Source organism: Petaurus breviceps, unplaced genomic scaffold (assembly GCF_028583685.1).
Source record: "Petaurus breviceps papuanus isolate PSGF00001 unplaced genomic scaffold, PetGlider_PUasm1.0 77, whole genome shotgun sequence".
Lineage (NCBI taxonomy): Eukaryota > Metazoa > Chordata > Mammalia > Diprotodontia > Petauridae > Petaurus > Petaurus breviceps.
In genome coordinates this window covers 13,764,470-13,785,223 of record NW_027186492.1, presented here as the reverse complement: position 1 = coordinate 13,785,223, position 20,754 = coordinate 13,764,470, and the positions used below count along the sequence as shown (strand labels likewise).

Below are 20,754 nucleotides of genomic sequence, written 5' to 3'. Positions count from 1 at the left end.
TATGCCAATTTAAAAGCATCAAACTCTTCTCTACTTCTTCTACATTTTTCCCTGTATCATAATGTCATCAATGAATTGGGTAAGCTGTACACCAGGTAGCTTTAATTCAAATGTTCAGCCACAATCCTATGACAAATAGTGGAGCTATGCAATTATCCTTGCAGCAAGTAGGTGAAAGCATATTGTCTGCTCTGTCAATTGAAAATAAACTGGTCCCATTACTTGGAGTCTGTTGGGATGGTAAAGAAAGCATATGCTAAATTAACAAATGTGCACCAAATCCCATCATATTCCTGGATCCTTTCTATCAAGGTGACAGAATCTGGAACAGCAGCATACAAGAGAGGGATCACCTTATTCAATTGTCTATAATCCACTATCATTCTCCATGTCTCATCTGACTTTCATACTGACCAAACAGGATTATTTCATCTGGCGGTTTTAGGGACTAACACTACGGCTTGAGAAAGTAAATAATATGTCAATTACCCAAATTTCCATTTTAGTGATGTTGCAAAAGAAAACATACACAGAGATACACAAAACATGAAAAGTAAAGAGAGTGAAAAAAGTATGTTTCAGGCTACACTCAGAGATCATTTCTCTTCCTGAAGATGGATAGCACTTTTCATCATGGGTCTTTTAGAATTGACTTGGTTCATGGCCTTGATCAGAATAGCTAAGTCTTTCACAGTTGATTACCATTATAATATTGCTGTTACTGTGTACAATGTTTTCCTGGTTCTGCTCACTTCACTTTGCTTCAGTTCATATAAGCCTTCCGAGGTTTTTCTGAAACCATCCCATTCATCATTTCTTATAGCACAATAGCATTCCAAGACAATCATATACCACAATTTGTTCAGTCATTTCCCAGTTGATGGATATCCTTTCACTTTCCATTTCTTTGCCAGCTAGTGCGCTATCTTTAAGGTCTACAATTGACCATAGAAACTTGAGTAGTTTCTTTTTTAAAGTTATTGTGTGTTTGTAGCAGCAAGCACCCCAGCATCCCCAGGGTGTCTGCCAACACAGGTTCTTGGATCTGCTTTGATAAAGGAAAGCAACTCAAAATGGGTTAACAAGCTTACTTTAATCAGTCAAACATGTATCATTTACCTTGTTCAGGGGAAAAAGGTCAGCACCCCGAACTTCAAAGTATACAGGAAGAATTATCAAGACAGAAACAGATCAAGTAGACAGCTTTCCAAACTGTCCAGCCATTACATCCATACCCAATCAACATCTGGGTTTTTCAAAGCCAGGAGGCTATGGACAATGGCTTCCCAGAATCCAGATCAAATCACAGAATACTTCTCAAAGTGAGCCCCAAAACAAAGCCTCACATCAGGACTTATATAGCCTTCTCCTGGCTCAGAGAATGTAACAACCTTTTGGACCCACTGGCCAATCAAAAAGTATCTACTGAAAAACAAGCCTCCCACCCCAGGCTCCAGGTGCACTTTAGCCTAGGGGCAGGGAAGATATTTAAAATTTACATTCCCATTACAGTGTTCCACAATAAGTATTCTCCACTAATACATAAACTAGGAGGCAAGTTTAAAGTTGCAATAAATTATGCATAAGTAATTTAGTCTCTTGGGAAATGTATAAACATAGCATGAAACGTTCCATTTGTTATTTGATACAAAATCTAAAATCAGATTACCATAATGAAAATATTTGTCTAAATGGGTTATTTTGGCAATTGTCTGAAAAGTGCTTTATAATAATAATTTTAACAAATCTCAAGGGTATTAGAATTTTCAGAGCCATCATAGTGGTTCCACATAACTATCAAATATTCTCTGCCCCCACCCACCCATAACAACCCTATTCTTTTTTTTAACGTGAGAAGCAATTTTTAAAAATGAGTCATATCGTGCTTTCTGTTTTTATGTCATAGTCATTTCCATATAGACCTTACTACAACATTGAGCTCTCACTTGTAACAAAGAGAAACAGTTGAACAAAACTACCAATTGGTCATTTCTGATACTCCATGTAACATTCCTTCACTCATAATCTCCTATCTCTCTACCAAAAAAAAGAGGTGCATTTGATAAGCTCTTATCCAGAATCAAGCATGGTCATCATTTCAATTACTCTGAGTTTGGTTTCATTTTAGTGATGTTTTCTTTTACATTATTGTAGTAGAAAGGTGGGGCCAACTGGTTCAATGCATTAAACCACCTTATCCCATTTAAATCAGCTAAGGAGATAATCGCCCCAGTTATCTTAAACATGTGAAAAAATTTCTATTCAATCAATGAATCAGTGGTGTGAACAAGGCCTAGATTCTCCCAAGGCATCAAGGAATTCAAAGGAAGTCTGCTGGAATTGGATAAGGTACTTGGTTAGGCCTATGAGACTCTTGTAAAACTGACAAGCTAGTTTGGAATTGGGCATATGAGCATTTGTCAACTTAGTGGTGGAAGCTAGAAAAGCTCCAGAGAAGAAATTAATTGGAGGAGGGGGAGGAAAGAATGTTTCAGCCTCTTCCCCTCTCACCTTTAGAAGAGAGGAATTTAGTGAATTTTGTAGTAAATTTGGACTTTTTCAATAGCTTCATAGCAGTGTCTCTGGATGTTTTATGCCAATTCTTACTAGACCATTTTTCTTTTTCTTTTGGAAATAATCAGGATTAAGGGACTTGCCCATGGTCACACAGCTAGTAAGTGGGTGAGGGCAAATTTGAACACAGGTCCTCCTTGACTTCCAGTGCTCTATAGAATTACTTTTCTAAAAGTTAATTAAGTGAGGCTGACTAACTAATACCTAAATGGCAGAAAGCACACTGTGGTAGGGACTCATAAGCTATATGGTACTAGAAAAATACTCCCAACATCTCAAGGCTATATATAGAGCCATCTAGAGAAATGTAATAGTTAATCTCTTGGGACCCTATCTGCCAACACAAGGTAAAAGTTTGGAGAGTAAGCCCAGAGCATATGCTACAATAGTAATTGTGTATTTTGTTCTCCTGGTTAGGTTTACTTAATTCTACATTGGTTTTCACAATTATTTACATGTTTCTCTGAACCCTTATATTCATTATTTCTCACAGTACACAATATATTACTATATCTTAATATAAATAATAATAATGTCCCTGTCTGATTTGGGTTATTTCCAAATCCTGTACCTACTGGTGACCTAACACATGTGAAGGAAAAGAATGTGTGGCCACAGTTTCTTGGATAACAGCAACAAAATAGTTTCCTAATTTTCTTATTAGTTACTGAAAAATTCCCAACTCTGATATAAATTGCTGCATCTTAGCAATCTGCTTCCAAAATCTTTACTTTATGGAACTCAATGATTAGAGCCAAATTTTGACTTTAGGAATCTGAAAGCAAAGAAAACAGAGACTTTGGGAACATTCAAAAGGAATGAGGTATTTCATCATCAGATACAAGCACTTTCTAATTCTATTTAACATTATTTCGCATTTTAAAAATATAGATGTTTACTTGTGCAAGATCTTCGCAGAATTTCACAATCTACTTTAGCAATTCTATATTAAATGAGTTTTGGTCAGGCCCTCTCTCTTGCTCCTCACACCCAAAAGATACTATTGCAGCATGAGAGACAGCAAAAAGGGGGAAGGAAAAAAAACACCCCTTGAGCAAGTCATTGACTATTTCAACAGGAATGAAAGAAAGCACCATTAACTTTTACTGAAAGGCTTTGTTTTTATTTTTTTTACTCTAATATGCATATATATACATATATATGCATATATTTACATATATATATATATATATATATATGGATCCATATTATAAAGAGGCAACAGGGAGTAGTGGAATAAGAGCTAGCCTTCGAGTCCAGAAGACCAGAGTTCAAGTTCTAGCTCTGATAAATACTAGTTATGTAACCCTGGACAAGAGCCTTCTTCACCTGTCAGTGCCCCCAGGCAAGTGTTGAAGATTCTAAGTTGCATAAAAAGCAGCAATGAGAGTGTCCTCGATGAGAGTTCCCTCAATCAATGAAATCATAGATCAGGTTAAAAAAAGTACATTTGTACATGTGCATGTGCACATGTGTATATATGTATACATATGTGTATGTATATACCTATATACATGGATGTATGTCACATAATTTTGTTATTCAGTCATTTTTCAGCCCCATCTGACTCTGTGACCCCACTTGAGATTTTCTTGGCAAAGATACTGGCGTGGTTTGCCATGTTCTTCTTTAGCTCACTTTACAGATGAGGAAACTAAGACAAATAGGGTTAAGTGACTTGACCAGGCTCATATAGCTAGTAAATGTCTGAGGTCAGATTTGAATTCAGGAAGAGGAGTGTTCCTGACTCCAGACCAGGTATTCAATCCATTGCACCACCTAGCTGCCCACAATAACAAAAAAAAATATGTGTGCATATACCTATTTACATGCATATTTGTTTATATACACACAGTTTCTTCCTGTGAAAAACAAGTAGGGGAAAGTCTTATAAAAAGTCTGCTCCTTTTTTTTGCAAGGAAGGGCTTTCCCCGCCTTTGCTAAGCAGGTGCCTTCAAGTGAAACAGCTCCTCATAAGAGAGCAGAGATCCTTGAGTGATAGGGACCTCAATAACCAAAGGAGGGTTTGAAATGTTTGTTCTCTTTCTGAGTCTATGCTTCTATTAAGAGAGGCTGTGTATATATGCAACATATTGACTTAACAGTTAATTTTAGTTAACTGACTGACAGTGATGCCTCACATCTCTCTTTTGAATAGAAATTCAATGGTACAGAGGGGGCTTTTTCTTCTCTCTCATCAATGCAAGGTCACAAAAACAGAAACAAAGACTTCTTCAAAGTAGAACAGGGCCAAGAAATTTATTAAGCAAAAGGTTTTTGAAGTGTGGTATGGTCAGGAGTGAACTAGATAGAGCCAGCTCTGCTAGAGCAGATTGTTAAGCTTTCAGTGTAAGCATATATACCTCAGAATTGACACCCACTACAAATCAGGGCTTGATTTATTGTTATGTTGATTGTTTAGACATAAGGGAGTTGAGAAAATGTTAATAATACAGATTAAACTTTAAAATGTGTCTGTATAGTTTTTTTCTTGAAAACTGGTTATTAACTATTTATTAGCACACCTTCTGGATAGGATTTTTCCCAAGGACATTCCCAAAGATCCAGGAAAGCAAGTAGGAGGAGGTGTAGGAGACATCTCCAGATGAGATCATTTATTCTAGTTTCTTGGCACTTTCTTCAATGTATAATAAAATATGTGATCACAGCATGGTAAGTCTCTGTATTTGTGAATAAAGTGACAATGAATTGAGAGAGGAGAGCCCATCTAGAGTAGAGATTCCCGAATTTGGAAAATATAGTTGAATCTATGTTTTGATATTTTGAGCAATAGATTTTCTCCCCAAAATTAATTTTGGACTGAACCAACAGAGGTCAATTTAAAATGTTTAAGGTGACCACACTGACTTTAAGGGGTGGGAGGGAGTGGGGGGAGCAACCTAGATACTTTCTAAGACCAATTGGAATACCAGAGTTTCTTAAAATGGTTATCCATAGCATGGGCCAAGAGAAACTGACATGGAAAACTGAACTGATGACTAGAGTGCCATCTAATATTCAATTCAGATATTGTAGTCCATTCCTATACAAGAGTTATTTTTTTGAACTTTTAAGCGGCACTGGAGCCACATAATTCAGGTCCCATGTTGGTTAAGACAGACCCCATCACATGTTACAATAATATAGTTGCAACTTCTTTGGTCTGGGATGGTAAATCAAAATATTGCTTGCTCTCCAAGGCTACTTCCAGACTCTCCCTCTATTTCCTTGATTCAACAACCTCTCCTACTCTTGAGGTTTACTCTATCCAAATTTGTTGAGTAATTTAGATCCTGGTGGCTATAATTAACTGATCCCCAGGATCACCTACCTATGCTTTGGGAAAGATACACACACACACAAAAGTAAAAACTGACAAAGCCAGAGACTCCAGAAACTTGGGTCTGAGTGTGTGTCTGCCCATTGTTCACTCTGTGGAGTCAACTGCTACCATTGTGCCAAGATAGGACACCTGCCACTATTAGAGCCTGAAATTTTCTAGACAATACTAGGACACAGTGTTCCTGTAGGCTTAATCACTACTTTTGATGCTGTGGGAACCTGACTGCTCCATGCTATAGCAGACTGGTTCTACCACCTTACGCAGAATTTGACAGGAGACTTACTTTGCCACAACACTCCTATGTTCATCAGGAATGCTATGGGTGCTGCTGCTGGGATTTGACTCTACCTTCTTGTGCTGAAAAAAAGAAACAAAGAAACACACACAAAAAAGCCATAGACTCTTCTTAGATAATGCAAGTACTCGATTTTCCCTACACAAATTTCTGCTAAGGGTTAGGGAAATGTTCCCAGTTATTGATGTCCATGCTCTTCAAGGGCCTTTCACAGGAAGCTCTACAGAGAGAATTACAGTACATAGCTCACAGTTTATAAACTGGGGAATGAGAGTGAATTTTTTAAGTGATGCAGTTTCCCTGCATGTCCTCAATTAACTAAATGGGGATAATCTGAACATTTGGCCATATCCCAAATTCCAAAAATGTTTCTAAGTTCCTGGGGAGAATTTAGTATTGTCTTTTCAAGTGTCTCTCCAAATGGCTTACACCAAAGAATCACAACAGAATCCACATGGTAAAATGTTGACTGGTTTGTCATATTCAAAATTTAAAAAAAAAAAAAAAAGGAAAAAATACCCAGTTTCTTCAGCACAACTATTAGACAATTTTAAAATTAAGGGAAATTGCCTTGGTTTGTATTCTCTCACTGTCTGGGTACCTCATGCCACTCCTTAATAGCTGGCACAATCCACATACAATTATAAGACTAAATACTGATGGTTCAGTAGCATTGTAATTTCCAAAAAGTCATTCAATACAAAGCAGTTTACACAAACATGACTCCCTTAAACCTGGGAAAGGTTTTTTTCAAGGACCCTCTTCTTGTACAACTGAGTGATGATAACCATTAACAGTACAAAGTATAGCATAGTACAATTAATTCTTCTCAATTAGACCTTTTCTAATAAGGGGAAATTTCTTCATCTCCTAAAATTCAGTCTCCCCAAGCTGCTTTGAAGGTGAACCAAGTTCTGAAAGTTCCCTTAGCAGAACTTAAAGGCAGCTTAAATTACCAGGCTGAAGGACCAACAAAGTTGAAGGGTCTAGAACATTGTTTAGTACAATCGTCTTCTAGGTACAATTCTTAAGGGCAGAGACCCAACCATGCTCACATTGCATGGTTTTTATTGCTGAATGACTTAGGCAATTTACTCCCTAAACTCCCAAGAATAAGGTGAACTTAACAGTAAGGAACACTATCTCTAGGGGCATCACTAAAAGCACCACCAAAACCATGAAGACCAATTTGGTCTGATCTTCCTCTATACTGCCCATCTCCCAGTTTAACAAGATCATTGTGTTCCAATCTTACAAAACTAAGCCAAGATTAAGCCTAACTCAGGCCAGTCCCTTAAGATTTGACAAAATGAGATACTCATAGGTCATTTAATGGGAATTCAAATGAGATTTACTTAGTCATATAGAAGAAGAAGGATATTAAACAAGGACAGGCACTGAGAATACCTCCAGCTGAGTGAAGCTCCTTTGGCTATATTGGCCATCATTTTCTACCAGCTAAGCATCAGAATTCCAGGCACCCCTGTGAAGAAAAGGGTCATTTTAGAAATGTTTTACATGAGAAAGTACATCAATACTAGTTAAGAAACTTGTGACTTTCCACTATAGTACGTCTTTATGATGACCAGCTCTGTAACTTAGGACTTTTATTCTCTTATGTAACCTCCAGATCTGGGAGGTGTTCCAAATATGGGAACCTAATACCTCATTGGTTGGTTAAATTTCAGGTACTCACCACAGAATACTACCAATTGTTTATGTACTCTAAATGGGTCTGAAAAGATAAATAAATCAAATCTCAACCCTAGGAGCAGGTTACCCATTTGTAATGACTCAAATGGATAAAATGACACTACCAGTTCAGCATGCACCTTACATTTTTCCATGTACAATAGAAATCAGGGAAACAAATTTTAGTGAGTTTGTGGAAAAGCTAGGTAGGAGTTCATGGACTAAAATACAATAGGGGAAGTCAGCCCAGGATGGAGGAGAGACTCGCAAGAGACAGAAAGAAAAAATTCTGATGTGGAAGAAAAATGTAATGTGAAGCAATTGATGTGGACACACAGTGAACTCACCAACCAACTTAGATTAAGTAAGAAATGTACAAAAGATAGAAGCAACACTAAGTAAGAAAGCAAGAATATGCAGCAGCAGCCAGAGCAGACTTCAGGAAAGTGAATAACCAGCAACTGTGGTAGTTTCCAGACTTCTCAACACATAAATGCCAAAAACAAAGTAAAAGGTCAGTGTGGAACTTTGTTGGAACAGGGGGGGATGAAAGAGCGTGGTCTGGCTGTTGTCCCCAGAGTGAGAAGCAGCAGAGGCATGGTGGCTGTGCTGTGTGGCTGCCTCAGGAGCTCCTGGCCTGCAGATTGTAGGGGGACCAAGCAACCATTCGGAGGGTAATTGCTCTTGCTTTAACCTGCTTGGATCTGGATCATGGTCTTGGGTGGTGGTCCTGGGATGTGTGACCAGTGAGACAGAGCTTGTGGGGGCTGTAGAGACGGTGCCCTCCTAATAGCTCCAGCAGCTGCAAAAACCCCAGCTATTTGGAAAAAAGCTCTCTCCATTCTGGAAGCAGAGTTCTATCATGACAAAGAACTCAAGGGTCAAGTAATTGGCTGGCAATATGAGGAAGCACAAACAGATGACAGAATCCTTTTTTGGGGACAAAAAGCATCAAGGCATGGAGCTAGAGGAAGACAGTGAAGTCAGAACTCCTGCATCAAAAGCCTCCCAGAAAAATATGAACTGGTTACAGGCCATGGAGCAGCTCAAGAAGGATTTTGAAAATCATGTAAGAGAAGTGAAGGAAAAATTAGGAAGAGAAATGAAAATGATGCAAGAAAACCATGAGAAGTGAATCAACAGCCTGCTAAAGGAGACCCAAAAATACACTGAAGAAAATAACACCTTAAAAAATAGACTATTTCAAAAGGCAAAAGAGGCCCAAAAAGCCAATGAGGATAAAAATGCCTTAAAAAAACAAATTTGCCAGATGGAAAAAGAATTTCAAAAATTCACTGAAAAGAATAACTCCTTCAAAATTAGATTGGAGCAATTGGAAGCTAATGACTTTATAAGAAATCAAGATACTATAAAACAGATACAAACAAATGAAAAAATAGAAGGCAATATGATATATCTCATTGGAAAAACCACTGACCTGGAAAATAGATCCAAGAGAGATAATTTTAAAATTACTGCACTACCTTAAAGCCATGATCAAAAAAAGAGCCTAGAAATCATCCTTCAAGAAATCCTGAAGGAAAATTGCCTTGATATTCTAGAACCAGAAGGCAAAATAGAAATTGAAAGAATTTACCAATCTCCTCTTGACAAAGATCCCAAAAAGAAAATTCCTAGGAATATTATAGCCAAATTCCAGAGTTCCCAGGTCAAGGAGAAAATACTGCAAGCAGTCAGGAAGAAACAATTTGAGTATTGTGGAAACACAATCAGGATAACACAAGATCTAGCAGCTTCTACATTAAGGGATCAAAGGGCTTGGAATATGATATTCTGGAGGTCAAAGGAGCTGGGACTAAAACCAAGAATCACCTACCCAGCAAAACTGAGTATAATGCTTCAGAGGAAAATACAATCACTCAATGAAATAGAGGATTTTCAAGCATTCATGATGTAAAAAACATAGCTGAACTGAAATTTTGACTTTCAAATACAAGAAGCATGAGAAGGTAAACAGGAAAAAGAAGTCATAAGGAACTTATTAAAGTTGAACTGTTTACATTCCTACATGGAAAAATGATAATTGTAACTCATAAGATTTTTCTCAGTATGAAGACAGTTGAAGGGAATACATATTTATATATGTATACATACATATACATGAATGTATAGCAGGGTGTATGTGTATATAAATATATGTGAGTATGGGCATATGTATGTTAATATATACATAGACAGAGGGCACAGGATGAGTTGAACATGAAGGGATGCTATCTAAAAAATAAAATTAAGAGATGAGAAAGGAATTTATTGGGAGAAGGAGAAAGGGAGAGATAGATTAGGGTAAATTATCTCATATAAAAGAGACAAGAGAAAACTGTTACAATGGAGGGGAAGAGCAGGAAGGTGAAAGGGAATGGGACAACCTTACTCTCATTGAATTTGGCTTAAGGAGGGAATAACATACACACCCAATTGGGTATCTTACCCTACAGGAAAATAAGGGAGTAGGGGTTAAGAGGGGGGATGATAGAAGGGAGGGTAGTTAGAAGCAAACATTTTTGAAAAGGGATAGGGTGAAAGGAGAAATTAGAATAAGTGGGAGGCAGGTCAGGATGGAGGGGAATATAGTTAGTCTTTCATAATATAACAATCATGGAAATGATTTGGGTAACTACAACACATCTACAACCTATATTGAATTGCTTATCTTCTGAGTGGGGATGGGTGAGGAGGGAAATAGGGAAAAAATCTGGACCTCAAAATTTTAAAAACAAAAGTTAAAAAAAATTGTTTTTTACATGCAACTGGGAAATAAGATAGACAGGCACTGGGGCATAGAAATCCATCTTGCTCTACTAGAAAGTTGGGGGATGATGGGGGTGGATATAAGAGAGAACAGATTGGGGCAAGGGGTATGCAGTAGGCTTGCTATTTTGGGGTGGGGGTAGGAGAAAGATGGGGAGAAAAAACTGTAACTCAAAACTTTGTGGATGAATGTTGAAAACTAAAAATAAATTAATTTATTAAAAAAGAAAGCAAGAATATAAGAGTGGGATACAATATCATTTTTTTTTTAATTTCAAAATGTTAAAGCTCAGGATGAGTTGAGGCTGATAAAGGAAGCTAAGGACAATGAAAATAGTTTTCAAAGTTTGGGAGAAAGAGAAGAAGATCAAAGCAAGGACTTTTGCTTGGGGTATATGGAACAATGATAACTGACAACAGAGAGAAGTTCTTGTTATTTTTTGTTTTCTCTTAAAAGCTAAATAACCTTTCAATTGGAAATTGCACACAAAAATAATGAAAAGGGAGTTCATTATCCCCAGGATAATTAAAGAGTTAGTAAGAGAACACTTGGGGCAGCTAGGTGGTGCCATAGTGCACAGAGTGCTTGGCCTGAAGTGAGGAATTCTGCTCCTCCTGAGTTCAAATCTGGCCTCAGACACTTACTAGCTATGTGACCCTGGGCAAGGCACTTAACCCTATTTGCCTCAGTTTCCTCATCTGTAAAATGAGCTAGAGAAGGACATGGACAACTTCTCTAGAATCTTTGACAAGAAAACCCCAAATGGATTGGTGAAGAGTTGGACATTTCTGAGCAATGAGTGAGATATGTCTGGTGAAGACTTCCCAGAAATGGAGTCCTGCCTTCTCTAGAAGAAGTACAAAACTTGGAACCCCCTCTCCCATTCCCTTGTCCTCCTTTTCCCCCAGCACCTTTCTCTTACAAAAAAAAAAAAAAGATTCTCTGTAAAACCCATTCTTTTCCCTCGAGAACTTCCTAGCTTTTTGCCCTGCCCATCAGTTGTCTCCTAGAGAGCAAGACACAAGACTCCTAGGCAATGAAAGCAAGACGTTCAAGACTAGGCAGCGAGAACAAGGACAGCTAGCTCTTTCTCCCCAACCAATGGGAGAGAAGGATAGTCCCAAATGTGAACTCATCTCTCAGCCAATGAGAGAAGAGAATATGGCTAAAGAAGCATGCTCCCGGCCTCCTACTCCTGGGCACCAAATTGCTGGCCACACTTCCTCATCAAGGAGGATGAGAAATGACCCTGCCAGACAGAGAGTCCTTCCCCCTCCCCAACAGGAGGCAGGACAAACCTTCCCTCCTCCTCCATCCTCAGTACTATTCCTCTCTTGAGATTTTGAGCCCTCCCCTCATCCAATGGGAACAGAAACAGGTAAGGGACAGAGAGAAACCCAATTCTACTGGACTGGGATTTAAAAACCCCTCTCCCTCCATACTATGTGCCTCCTTCATTTGGATCTCCTTGGTGAAGGACACCCCTGGGGAAATAGACCAAGTAAACTTCCCTTTTCACTGCAAGCCTGCTTCTGAATTTCTTTCTTTGGCTAAGTGGTTCATTTTGACCCACACAGCAGCAACAAAAAAAGAGAGCAATGACCTGTCCTTGATGAATTCAAGTCACTTGGTCCAGAGGACCTACATCCTTAGATCCTGTAAGAACTGGTGTATATAATTGCTAAGTCACTATTGGTGATATTTGAAAGATTATGGAAAATGGGAGAGGTCCTTCAAGATTAGTAAAAGACAAACACTGTTCTAATTTTTTTAAAAAGATAAGAAAACAGAGTCTTCAAACAATAGGCCAGGGAGCTTGACTTCAATTCCTGGGAAAACTCTAGAAAGGTGCATTAAAGAGATAACTGATAAATATTTAGAGAGAGAAATAGAAATTACAAAAAGTCAGCATATTTAATTAAGAAATGACCAACCACCAGCTGGAGGGACTTCAGATCACCAGCAGCTGTGGTGGTTTCCAGAATTATCAACACACAGATGATAAGGACAAAGTGAGAGGTCAGTGCAGTGTGGACTTTGGGATCCAGAAGTTGGGAGTGCAGTTGGCATTTGCCCCTGGGGCGAGAAGCCACTGAGGTAGTGTGCCACCACCATCACTTGGCAGCTTCAGCTCCTGGCCTGCAGAGTGTAGGGAGACCAAGTGACCAGTCTGAAGGGTAATCTCTCTTGCTTTAACCTGCTTGGATCTGGATTCTGGTCTAGGGTGGAGGTCCTGGGGTGTGCAACCAGCTTGCCAGAGTGTGTGGAGGCTTCAGAGAGGGCACCCAACTAATACCTTTGGCAGCTGAGAAAACCCCAATATTTGGGATGAAGCTCACCTATCTGGTGGCAGAGTCCTACTGTGGAAAAAAAAAAGTCCAGGGGTCAAGTGATTGAGTGGCAACATGAGCAGGCAAAGGAAGCAAAATAAACAGAGCAATGCAACTTTACACTCCTGTTTTGGTGACAAAAATGATCAAATCATGGAACAGGAGGAAGACAGTTAAGTCAGAACTCCTGCACCAAAAGCTTCCAAGAAAAATACGAGCTGATTACAGACCATAGAGGACCTTAAGAAGCAAATAAGAGGGGTATTCACTATACCTGTGCTGCCTCTCCGTTTTCTGGGCTTGGTTGTTTTCCTTTCCCTTTTAGGCCCATGGCTTCGGTGACCAGGAGTGTGTTTGGGGACCTCCCCGGTGGAGCAGGGATTGTAGAGAAGTTTCATCTACGGTCAGACCAGCTGAGGGTGGAGATTATCTCCCTGGGCTGCACCATCACCGCTTTGGAGGTGAAAGACAGGGATGGGAAATTCTCAGATGTGGTGCTGGGCTTTGCCGAGCTGGAAGGGTATCTCAAGAAGCATCCGTACTTTGGAGCTGTAGTTGGACGAGTGGCCAACCGAATTGCCAAAGGGACATTCACTATAGATGGGAAAGAATACAACCTGGCCATTAACAATGGACCTAATAGTCTACATGGAGGACTGAAGGGCTTTGACAAGGTCCTTTGGACCCCTCAAGTGCTACCAAATGGCGTTCAGTTCTCCCGGATCAGTCCAGATGGAGAGGAAGGCTATCCTGGCGAGTTGAAAGTTTGGGTCACATACACGCTTGATGGGGGGCAGTTAATAGTGAATTACAAAGCTCAGACCAGCAGTACCACACCAGTCAGTTTAACCAACCACTCGTATTTCAACCTGGCAGGCCAGGGTTCTCCAAACATATATGATCATGAAGTTTGTATAGATGCTGAAGCTTTTTTGCCAGTCAATGATAACCTGATGACTACTGGAAAAGTGGAATCTGCGCAGGGGACTGCCTCTGACCTGCGGAAGCCGGTGGGACTTGGAAAGCCCTTAGAAAAGTTCCAGATAAATGGTTTTGACCACGACTTCTGTCTGAAGAATACGCATAAGAAGCATTTCTGTGCAAGGGTCTATCGTCCACCCACTGGACGGAAGCTAGAAGTCTATACAGCGCAGCCCGGGGCTCAGTTTTACACGGCCAGTTTCCTAGATGGAGCGCTGAAGGGAAAGGGCGGTGCTGTGTGCCCCAAACACTCAGGTGTTTGCCTGGAGACCCGGAGCTGTCCAGAGGCAGTCAACAAGCCACATTTTCCTAGTGTACTACTCCATCCGGGTGAAGAGTATAACCACACTACCTGGTTCAGTTTTTCCGTGGCTTAAGGAGGTCCACATTGGCCCTACCAGATGAAGATTGCAAAGAGTGGAAATACATCTAAAGCTTGTTTGGTGACCAAGGTCCTAGGTTTTCCCTTTATAAAAGGGGAAATGTATATTTCAAGGAGCTAAAAGTAATCAGCTGGATTGAAGTAATCACAGTGATAGATGTTAGATTAGTCTGATTCTTAAGTACTGGTGATCTTCTAAAATGACTAATTCCAGGCTATGCTTAAAGGTCAGCTCTTTTCCCTGTGCTACTGAAGGCAACAAAAAATCAATCCATAGTCTTTCTCTTAGACTAGGTGGAAGTAACTGGGGACATTAGTGTTCTGAGGGCCAGGGACAGTGAAGGCAATTGTTGGTGGCCCATCACCATTTATATTTTTTTCTTTTCCTTTCCCTTTCCCTTTCACTTTCCCTTTCCCTTTTCCTTTCCCTTTCCCTCTCCCTCCCCTCTCTCTATGCCTGAGGGCATTACTCATGGAACTCTAGGTAAAGAGTTTCTGACTCCTTTTCTGGCTGTTTCATTCATTTTTCCCCACTTGTCCTTCATAAAAATTGCTCCCAAGTAGCAAAGATATGAGCAAGGGACATGAGGTACTTGTACTTCATATTATTTGCCTTTAATATGGTGGGGGTGATTGTTTCCCCACCTCTGGTCTAACCCAACCCCAGAAGATCAGCAAAACTTGGAACTGTAGCATCTTCCTCTGTAGTCCACTTTAGTATGAGTGAATTGGACTAAACTCACAACTTAATGGCGATGACCTGTTGGGAGTAGACCTGTTAAGTCTGACTGCCAGAAACCTTATTTTCTAGAACAACACAATTGCCAATATTTGTATGTGTTAATGATCTTCAGAATATCAGAAATACCAGATTACTTTGTTATGCACTCATGCACATTCTGGTTCAAATAAAATTCTGCACATTGAAAAAAAAAGAAGCAAATAAGAGAAGCGGAGGAAAAATTGGGAAGAGAAATGAGAACGATGCAAGAAAATTATGAAATGAGAGTCAACAGCCTGACTGAGGAAAATAACACCTTAAAAAATAGACTAATTCAAATGGCAAAAAAGAAGCTCAAAAAGGCAATGAGGAGAAGAATGCCTTTAAAAGCCAAATTTGCCAGATGGAAAAAGAATCTCAAAAGCTCACTGAGGAGAATCATTCCTTCAGAATTAGACTGGAGTAAACGGAAGCTAGTGACTTTATGAGAAATTAAGATACAATTAAACAGATCCAAACAAATGAAAAAATAGAAGGCAGGCAGCCAGGTGGCTCAGCAAGTAAGAGCACCGGCTCCGGTGTCAGGATGACCTGGGGATCAAATCCAGGCTCAGATACTTAGCACCACACCCATAAATAACTGGTCGTGTAACCTTGAGCAAGTTACTTAACCCCGATTGCTTAAAAAAAAAAATTAGAAGGCAATGTGAAATATCTCATTGGGAAACCACTGACCTGGAGAGATAATTCAAAAATTATTGCACTACCTGAAAGCCATGATCAAAGAAAGAACCTAGAAATCATACTCCAAGAAATTCTCAAGGAAAATTGCCCTGATGTTTTAGAACCAGAGGGCAAAATAGAGGTAGAAAGAATCCACCAATCACCTCCTGAAAAAGATCCCAAGAAGAAAACTCCTAGGAATATTATAGCCCAATTCCAGAGTTCCCAGGTCAAGGAGAAAATACTGCAAGCAGCCAGGAAGAAACAATTTGAATATTGTGGAAACACAATCAGGATAACACAGGATCTGGCAGCTTCTACACTGAGGGATCGAAGGGCTTGGAATATGATATTCTGGAGGGCAAAGGAGCCAGGATTAAAACCAAAAATCACCTACCCAGCAAAACTGAGTGTCATGTTTCAGGGTAAGATATGGTCATTCAGCAGAATAGAGGACTTTCAAGTATTCTTAATGAAAAAAAAAAACAGTTGAATAGAAAATTTGACATTCAGATACAAGAAGCAAGAGAAGCATGAGAAGGTAAACAGAGAAAAGAAATCATAAGGAACTTATCAAAGTTGAACTATTTAAATTCCTACATGGAAAAATGATAATTATAACTGATGAAACTTTTCTCAGTATGAAAATAGTTGAAGGGAATAGAAATATATATATATGTCTATATATGAGGGTATATGGCATATGAATACATATGTGAATGTGTGTATATATGTTTACAGGTATACATAGATAGAGGGCACAGGACCAATTTAATAGGAAGGAATGATACTTAAAAGGTGAAATTAAGAGGTGAGAGAGGAATATAATGAGAGGAGATGGGGAGAGACAGAATGGGGTAAACTACCTCATATAGAAGAAGCAAGGGAAATGGTAACAATGGAGGGGAAGAACAGGAAAGCAAAAGGAAATGGGTCAACCTTATTCTCCTTGACTTTGGCTCAGGGAGAGAATGACATACACACTGAGTAGGGGGGAAGATAGAAGAAAGGGCAGGCTGGAGGGAGGGAAGTTGGAAGCACCCACTTTTGAAAAGGGATGGGATCAAAGTAGAGAATAGAACTAGTGGGAGGTGGGATAGGAGGGAGGGAAATATAGTCAGTCTTTTACAATGTATCTACTATGGTAATGTTTTGCATAGCTATACATGTACAACCTATACTGAATTGCTTATCTTCTGAGAAAGGGTGAGGAAGGGAATGAATCTGTAATTCAAAGTTTTAAAATCAAACATTTAAAATATATATATATATATACTATTATTAATACTATTTTACATGTAATTTGGAAATAAGATATATAGACACTGGGGCATAGAGATCCACCATACCCTACTGGAAAGTTGAAGTGGGTATGGGAGAAGATATGGGAGACAGCAGATTGGAGGAGGGGATATCCTATGGGACCACTATATTGGGGTGGTGGGTAGGGGAAAAACTGGGAGAAAATTTGTAACTCAAAATCTGGTGGAAATGAATGATGTAAACCAGAAGTTAATAAAGCATTTGAAAAAAAGAAAAAGAAAGAAATGGTTTTGCTAGATTAACTTAATTACCTTTTTTCGAATAGATTTGAGAAATGCTATGGATTATAGTATGCCAAGATTTTTAGAAAAGTTTTGATGAAAACATTTCATATTCTTCTTGTGGATATAGTTATGGGTTAGATGATAATGCAATCAGATGGATTTGTATTTGTTAATAATACAGTGTCAAAATGGCAAGAGATCTCCAATGGAGTATTACAAAGATCTGTACTTAGGCCATGATGTTTAACATTTTGATCACTGACTTGGCTGAAGGCACTAATGGTCTGCTCATCAAATTTCCAGATGACATGAAGCTGGGATAGCTAATGCACTGGATGACAGGTTCCAAAAGAATCTGAGCAGGCCAGACCATTGAGCTAAATCTTATCATATAATATTCAATAAGGATAAATACAAAGTCTTGCATTTAAGCATAAAAAAATCTCCACAAATATAAAACAGGGAGGTGTGGATATACACAGATGTTCTGAAAAAGACCTGGGATTTTGAATGGACTGCAAGTTCAATATGAGTCAGCAGTGTGATATATCAGCTAAAAAAAGAAAATTCAGCATTATCAAATTTAATTGATAGGGGGAAACATTTCCCACTTCTAACTGATCAACACCAATAAAGATTTCCAAATAAATTTTAATGTCTTTTTTTATAATTGTACTTATAAATATACTCTAGAACAAGCAAGTACTTCTTCAAGTAATAATTGAATACCACAATTCTGTATTCAAAAGGCCTTCTCAAGACATAATAGCAACATAAGTCAGTAGAAGTGTGATCATTCTTTAGGCTCAAAGAGTGGCAATCATCTTGGCCTGGAAAAGAAACTTAAAGAGATATCCCCCAGAAAACAAACAAAAATGTTATGGGTTTCCCAACAGGGGACTTGAGACTTGAAATACAAGAAGAAATTAGACTTGTCTGGGGCCTTGGACACTAACCTAAAATATCATATGAAGGAACTAAACTCCACCATAAAAGTAGACCCAACTAACTGATGAATCTGCTTCAGGTAAACTTGGAGTGGTCAGAGTGAAATGGGTCCTGAGTGATTCTGGTCTCCTAAGGAGTTGGAGCTATTAAGATCCAGGAAGAACTAAGGATGCAGTTGAAAATACAATGAAGGACTGAGGGAAGTTTATGGGAGGAATCTCTGGAAGCTAGAAAGATAAGTGACTCAATTCAGGGATTAAACTAGAAAACTAGGTTCTGAATATAAAGGTGAGGTTAGAATCAACTTTAGCCCTGATGTGTTTATCAGGTGAAAACTCTTCCTGATGGTTTACTTGTTGTTCAGTGGTATCCGACTCTGTGATCCTGTGAGCCAGGCATGCCAGTACAGTCCACAGGACATTCTTGGCAAAGATACTGGAGTGGTTTACCATTTCCTTCTCCAGGGGATTAAGGCAAACAGAGGTTAATTTACTTGCCCAGTCACACAGATAGTGTCTGAGGCCAGATTTAAACTCAGCTCTTTCTGTCCAGATCCAGTACTCTATCCACTGTACCACCTAATTGCCTGACTTCACTAGGTGTGAACAAAATCTGAATACTTCCCTAAGTATGACAGGAAGTCTGTTTAGATGGAATGAAGAGTTTTGAGTGCCAGCATTGGAGGGGAGAGACAAACCTTTGAGAAGGAATCAACTTGAGGAGGAAGAACAGAGGCTATGCCTCATTCTTTGACTTGATCTCAGCTTGAAAGGGACCAGTGGATTTTGGATTTCTTATCTTTCCATTGCATCCTGTCAGTGTCCCAGGAACAGTTGATGACAGTGTTCTCGTTAGTTGCCAAGGACAGACTGGATACAGATTCAGAGACCTACAAAGATCCAAGTGGAAAAACTATCCCAAACCTAAGGGGAAAATCTCAGGGACTGCAGCAAAAGGATTCCAAAGATCTGTGAGTTCCCTTTTTGCCAAATTCGTTATAAATTTGAGAACATTTTTCCTTGAGTACAGTATATACTTGTGAGAGCTTTTGAAAGGGAGTGTTTGTGCCAACTATACTGAAATAGTAAAATATTCCTTTTAAAAACTTCCTCAGTTTGACTGAATCAACTGATAATTATGGAAGGAAGCACACTGGTAGGGATTCATTTGCTGATTATAAAAACACCATCATAACTCCTCAGTGCTACCCCTAGAATCACAAAGGGAAACAATGCAACTGTTTTCTGGGAACCTAGACTGCCAATATGAAAAGGGGCTAAGAGAAGAAGAGAATGTTACTATGAGCAGGGTACATTAAAATGAAATGACTGAGAAACAATAAAATCTTGCCCAACTGAATTTATTGTAGCTGAAAACAGAGAGCTAAGAAAGATCAAGGCCTAGTTTCAGTTATATTTTCATTGAAGATCCTATCTATCTATTCCCACAGTATTAAAAAAAAAAACACAATAACTTTTCTCATTTAGTTATCTTAAACCCTTGTATGTTTTACCCTAAATCAGCATTTACAGAAATCCATTGAAAAAGTAATGTATGTTTATATCAAAAAATGATAAAGGAGAAGTTAGGAAATCTGTTTAGGAGGGAGGAGTTTAGGAGGGAGTGCAATAGAATCAATTCAACTCCCCTTTTCTTTGTTTACCTTCTTAGGCCAACTACCTGACCTAGCATGTTAATGTTCAATTAACTAGTCCAACTGCTTTTACAATTGGCCATCACTTCATTCCTTCTTTCTTTCAATCAATATTTATTTAGTACTGTTAGTGCTATGAAAGATTAAAAATAAGAATAATATATTTAAAATGTAGCCAGTGTTCTCAAAGCAAGGTAGAATATGGATATATCCAATAACAAAGACACGTGCAAGATACTCAGAGCAAGAAGAAATTACTTCTAGTGAAGAAAATCAAAGAAAGTTTCATGGAGAAGGTAGTGTTTGAGTTGGGATTCGAAGGAAAGGTAGGAATTACAAAATGCGGATGGGGAAGAGTTCTCCAGAGGGAGAAAACTGTAAGGAAAGATAAAGAAGATAGGAAATGCAGGCTATTTTTAGGCACACATTTTTATAACTCACATCAACCCTAGGTTTAAAATTTAACTTTGACAGAGTTATTCCATACAAAGAAGTCAGAACTTGAACCCAGATCTTCTTTCTCCATGGAAGATATTCTTTCTGCTATACTATGCTATCTTTCAAACAGGCTCATATTCTTTCCAGTTCACTCACATTCCATTCAACAAATGCTTTTTAGGTACCTACTGTTTGCTTATAATGCTAATTAATAGAGATACAAAAACAAATAGTTCCTGCCCTCAAGGAGTTTATACTCCACTGAGTTTAGTATTTGTAGTAATATTAATTGTAGAATCTGATTGCCAATACTTTGGAAGTATAAAATTTCATAAGATTTCAAGCTGGAGGGTACC

General features: G+C 38.8%; 1 pseudogene; it reads left to right on the top strand.

Moving 5' to 3' along the window:
* The first annotated feature begins 13,270 nt into the window (after positions 1 to 13,270).
* Positions 13,271 to 15,312, top strand: LOC138175334 (galactose mutarotase pseudogene; annotated as a pseudogene).
* The last annotated feature ends 5,442 nt before the right edge of the window (positions 15,313 to 20,754 follow it).